Genomic DNA, 6,000 nt, shown 5'->3' with positions numbered 1-6,000 from the left:
ATTGAAGGGGCTCCAGGGCTTAGATGCCTGGGAGTCCTTTGCCTTTGGTAATGCAATAGATCTGTAAGCTTGGTAAGGCCAAGTTCAGCTTAATTGAGGAATGAGGAAATCACTTATAGAAATTAGCAAAGCTTCCAGGAAAGCGGACTGTAATTCCCTCCTGTTAGTGGGAGCTGGCCAATCAACCACCGCGGCAACTTTTGCTGGATCCATTTCCAAGCCGTCGGATGAGATCCGATAGCCCAAATAGTCTATGGAGGAGCGATGGAAACAGCATTTTGATAATTTGACAAAGAGGGAGTTATCTAGTAGACATTGCAATACCTCCCGAACCAGTTTCTCATGCTCTTCAATATTCTGTGAATAAATCAACACGTCATCCAAGTATACTACCACCCCCTTATACAGTAAGTCCTGCAGGACCTCATTGATAAGAGCCATAAAAGCCCCTGGGGCCCCAGATAATCCGAATGGCATTATTAAATATTCATATTGACCAAACTTTGTATTGAATGCTGTCAGATGTTCATAACCTTCTGCAATATGGACTCTATAATAAGCCTCTCTCAAGTCCAGTTTGGTGAAGATCCGACCTTTACCCAAAGCATCTAAGAGGTCCTTTATCAAGGGCAAAGGGTATTTATTTGAGACAGAAACAGCATTTAATCCATGGTAGTCAGTACAAACGTGAAGGAGCCGGCCCTTTTTTCTTTAACAAAAAAAGGACTGGGGAGACTTACTATGAAGTGTAAGTTTATGTAGCTCAGCCAAGTGAACCCGTGAGCCAGGTTCTTATCTAGGAAGGCACGGAGCTCTTTCTCCTCAGAAGGGCTCATTCGGTAAATCCTGCCCTTGGGCAGTTGGGCTCCCGGCTGCAGAAGAATTTTACAATCCGTGTCCCTATGGGGGGGTAATTGATCACACTCCTGTTCCTCAAACACTCTGGACAAGTCCTGATATGCGTGTGGTACTTCTGTAAGACTAGGATTGGAAAGCACATTCAGGGCCTCGTTGATTATTGGTTTTTCATCAATTGCCGGGGTTTCCCCACCGTTCATATGGTCCCCGCAGGGGGGGTCTGTGAATCGGAGAATGCGTTCTTTCCACATGATGGTTGGTTCATGTGCAAGCAACCATGGCATGCCCAAAACAATGGAGTGCTTGGCTACCGGAGCGAGGATGAAATTTAGTTTTTCCCTATGTTCCGCGCAACGGAGAAGTACTGGCTGGGTCTTAAACCGAGCCGGACCTTCAGCCCCCAAAGGACTACCATCCATTTGAGTAAAGGGGATGGGTTTAATTAAAGGAACCCGGTCTAAACCAAGTTCTTCCGCCACCTGCGGCCTCATGAGGCAGTGGGAACAGCCCGAGTCTACGAAAGTCACCGGGAGAGCCAAAATCGCGCGTATGATGTTTAGAGGGGTTGGCTAAAGAAGTCAAGAATAGTAATGGGAGCACTGCAGCCTTCTACTTCACCGCTAGTCTAGAGAGCAGGTATCCCACTTCCACCGGGCGCAGATGAGAGGCGAGACAGCCAGTGTCATCCTCTAGAGTCGTCCCCGAAGCGGCTTTAGTTGTTCCACGAGGCGGGCTGGGCCTGATTTGCAGTGGGGGCTTGGCAATAGGGGGTGCGCTGAGCCAGAGCGGGAGATTTCTGTTTCCTTTGGGCGAATTTTGCAGGCTTAAGGGTGACCCAGGTCCCCCGCAGTAGAGCAGGCACAATCCAAGTCGGGCGGCGCGGCGTCCGGACGTAGCTCTTCAGGTGTGACAGTGGGAGGCTTGTGCTTTCACGACCCGGGAGAAGCCGTGTGGTTGTGGTTTTGCTTAGGCGAGGGCTTAATTCTCCATGCGGCTGGCAGGCACGGGCAAGTCGGGTGGCTACCTCATGAACCGATTTCGATCCATTCGGCAACGGTCTGTGGGATCCGGAAAAAGAGTAGCACCGCTTTCGCCAAGCTCTTATATCCATTGCTTCAAAGAAATATTCGACATTTCATGCGCGCTCAGGCCAGCTTCAGGAGGAAGTGTTACTGGCCTTGCACGCCTGCAATTCACGAAAGCAAATTTCGCTAATGAACGACAATTACCCTGTTGGATGGTTTCTCACTATTTGTATGGCGTTATTTTCAGCATCCGGATCTTGGAAACGGAAGGCACAGCTGGCTTGTAAGAAGCCCGCCACACCGCATGCGAAAGGTGTCACCATCAGCTTGTAATTCATAAAAGAGTCACTTCAACCATTCAGCAGCTACCCCATCTAATACTGGACTCCAATATCCCGTGACTTTCTCACGCTCTGGAGCGATATAAGTCATCAAATTCTTGTATATGGGCATCCAGCTGCAAAGATGAAATAGGGTAGGCCTTCTCGAGGCTTTCGTCCCATCAAAAGCGGGCTGGAATGGGGGGTCTGTAAAGAACCCTCTCCCCAAGCAGCGCTCTATAATGGGCATCTGTTATGCGGCCTGAGGAATGACCGAGGCTGGACTCTTTGAGGAAGCCGGAGGTTGGGGTTGGAACGGGAGGTGGCTGTGGTGCCCCGGGTTGTTGTCCAACTGGAATTCGGCCCTCGCCCCACCGCTACCACCGTAAGTGGGGTGAAGAACTTCTTGGGTCGCAGCTGGGTGAGGATTTTCGATCCTAACGGGAGCTCCTGGCCATCGTGAGCTTGCTGGCCTCCTCGCAGTTCCCCCTGGGCCGCCCAGCTCCAGCTAGCTCCCTTTCTTTGCACGCCAGCGCCTTTTGAAATGATTATGCAAGGCCAAACCCTCTCACGTCTCCAATTCTCTCTCTCTCAAGCGCCAGCTAGGGCTAGGGGTCAGTCTCATTTCTGGCCGCTTGGATAGCCTTCCTTAACACTGCTCGCGACCTGGCGCTTGTAAGTCAAGTTTGGAATGCCTCCAGGACTTTATCATGAACGGTCACATCCTCATGAATTGCTGACGCTTAAGACTTCTCTTTCAGCGATCCAGTTCATCTTGGAGCTCTTTATGCTGTTAAGGTTCACGCTCCTTTGGTAAACATTCCTTCAGCTCCTGTTCCTAAAGTTTTCCTCGGCACTCGAAAGTTCCTAAGCCTTCTTGGCATCTTCAAAGCGCAGCCAACTGTTCTTTCCCCTCCCAAAGGCCCTCCCTCGTTGGTGAAGCGGGTCTGGATCCCGATCCGATCGAAGTTCCACATCAGGAGGGGCCAGATTCTTGGCATCACTCCCACCTTCCGGGCCTTCCACGCAACCTTCCACACCTAAATCACCGGTTCCCGGCCCCGGAAACGTAAGCCGGGTTCGATAACCCCTACTCAATCTCTTGGATCCTCTACATCGAGAAGGCGTAGAGGCGCAGGTGTGGGTGTGGTGGTGTTAGCTTAACGCTTTGGGGCGCGCTTCCAGTAACTGTGCCAACTGCTGTTCCACGGGAATCATCAATCAAAGCATCTATCCAGGGAACTTTTCATGGACTCCTATCGCCATGTGTATAGTTGACAATCCCAGCTCCTCAGGAACAGGTTGCATTGGTGGTTTTGTAATGAAATCGCATGCTGGCGATCGGGTAGAGACAAATCTGCTCTATAGGGGCCCGATCCATAGACAACGCGACCGCTTCTGCCTCTATAAACCTCATGACTGTAAGTCACTTCCGCTGTCTCGGCCCAGTTGGAGAAAAGCCAAGCTCGTACTGAGCCGGGGTTTGGAGAGAGTCACCAGGGAAAGCTGCACTTCTTCCTCTAGTTCCTCCAGCCCATCCCCTGGAAGGGAAGGCTCGAAACCCTCTTTGGGGGCTATCGGCCCTTCCACATATTCTGGAGAGCACTCAATCCTTGCATGTTGGTGAACATCAAGGATCCACTATAATCCAACACAACGGTTTAGATGAAGAATGAGAGTCTTGCCATAATGTAAGGAATTCCGAAAGAAGCAGAAATAAAAGGCATTGGTTGAAAGTCCGTTTATTCAGATACTTCAGAAAGCACACATACACGAGATGGCAAGACTGCCCGCTCCCGCCTAAACTACAGGTTATAAACGTTTTGGAACCCTTCCCCCCTCACCACCCAGTCCCATTCTCATGGGAACGGAATGCTAGTTTCAAACATCCAAGATAGCAAGGTTACTGTAGCAGATTCTGGCTCCTCGCCCGGCCGAAGGAATTCTGTCAAGGCCGGACGGCTGTAAGGAGGGCGAACTCAACCGGCATCCTTACACTAGCAGTACTGGGAAGACTCCATTTGAGGTGGTTCATGGCCGGTCAGCACCCCCTCTTCCCATGCTTCAACAGTTGGATGCTGCCCCTGTGCCAGAGATTCAAGACGGGGAGCAATCTGTGGCCAAACAGTGGCCAGCTATTCTGTAAACTCTCACCACTGCAAGGGAAGCTTACAAGCGTCAGGCCAATAAACACAGACGTGATTTTCCGTTGGTGGTGGGAGACATGGTCTATCTGTCCACCAAAAATTTGAGAAGCATTCACCGTCCTTCAAAACTGAGTGTGAAATATGTGGGACCTTTTAAGATTATTAGAGTAATCAATAAAGTAACAGCTGAACTTGACTTGCCTAAAGCTTTGAGTAAAATACACCCTGTTTTTCATTGCAGCTTACTGAAGAAAACATGCTCCCCGGATGTCTGGCATCCAGAGATGACGGTGCCTCCTCCGATTCTGATTAATGGCTCTAAACACTATGAACTTTCTGACATTCTTGATTCACGCATCTATCGTAACCGCTTGCAGTATTTGGTCTCCTGGAAGGGATGTTTACCTGGGCAGAATCAGTGGATTTTTGCTGAAAATGTTAAAGCCCCTCGCCTTGTCAAATTGTTTCATCAACGCTGTCCAAGCAAGCCGGGAGGGAGGCCTTAGAGGGAGTTAAGGTATGTCCAGGAGGCCTGTATTTGGGATTTTGCTAATGCTGCTGCTCCTGCTCTCACTGGGGGGAGGTTGGTAGGGGCTAACTGTATTTCTAACTGCCTTTTCTTCACTGCTGTAGAATGTGTAGTGATACCAGGTGGCATCAAGGTCACTGTCTGCTCATCTCCTGTTATCTCCGTGCACTTACTTTCACAGTGGCCTTTCCCAGGCTGTGCTTGGGCTGCTGCCAGTTCTTTTATTATTGCAGTTTGCGCGGGTAATCTCCAGTCTTGGCTTTGCCAAGGTAGATCCCGAATCTATAAAGCTGCTGTTCTACAACAAGAGTCTTTGTGGATTTTTGGGATTCTGACATTTCTTTACTTTATGGCTTCACACGCTTTGTAGACAACTATGCTTCCCCTGGTACTCTTGTCCCATGGGTACTGCGTTACATCCGTTATCTCATAGGGCAGGAAGCCAGGTGGCTTTCTTTTGCTATCTGCTGCCGACTTTGGGGTGCCTCAGCTCCAAACTCTTTTTCACAAACTCTTGGGAAAACGAAAGGGGGGGGGGTTCTCTGCCTCCACTAGCATAATCTAATCTTTTTGTTTCAGCAAGCTTGTGACAGACAATGGTTTCAGGGAGCAATACATTTTAGAGCAGGAAGGAAAACTTTACAGAAAACCAAAATAAAACCTAAATTCTACTAACATATGCCTATCAAAACTATATTAAGAACAAACTAATTATTATCTGTTCCTCTGGCTACACTCAGGCCTTATCTCACTAGACACCTTCTGTTGTTAGCTCCATCAGTAATGTAGAATGTAGCTTGTTTTGACTCCAGGGAGGGGACAGGCAGTTTCTTCTTCTCTGGACTGTCCAACTGGAGGGGTGCCCTCCCCCCTTGGGAACTGGTAAGCAGAGGTTGGGTGGGCTATGTGACGTGGAGGATGATGTTCAGTGTAACGGTGGCCGTAGCGCTGGTTGTGCTTTTGTTCTGGCAACAGAAACCTAAATGCTTACTCTTGATGCTGTTTCATAATAAATAAATCAGCCGAGTACATTATCTTGTTATTGAGCAGTCCGGCAGCATATGCCACCAGCCTACCAACTGAGGCTACATTTTGGCCCCTTCCACACATGCAGAATAATG

This window comes from Sphaerodactylus townsendi, linkage group LG05 (assembly GCF_021028975.2).
Source record: "Sphaerodactylus townsendi isolate TG3544 linkage group LG05, MPM_Stown_v2.3, whole genome shotgun sequence".
In the NCBI taxonomy this organism is placed as follows: domain Eukaryota; kingdom Metazoa; phylum Chordata; class Lepidosauria; order Squamata; family Sphaerodactylidae; genus Sphaerodactylus; species Sphaerodactylus townsendi.
The sequence above is the reverse complement of the archived record's forward strand: the minus strand, read 5'-3'. Positions refer to the sequence as shown.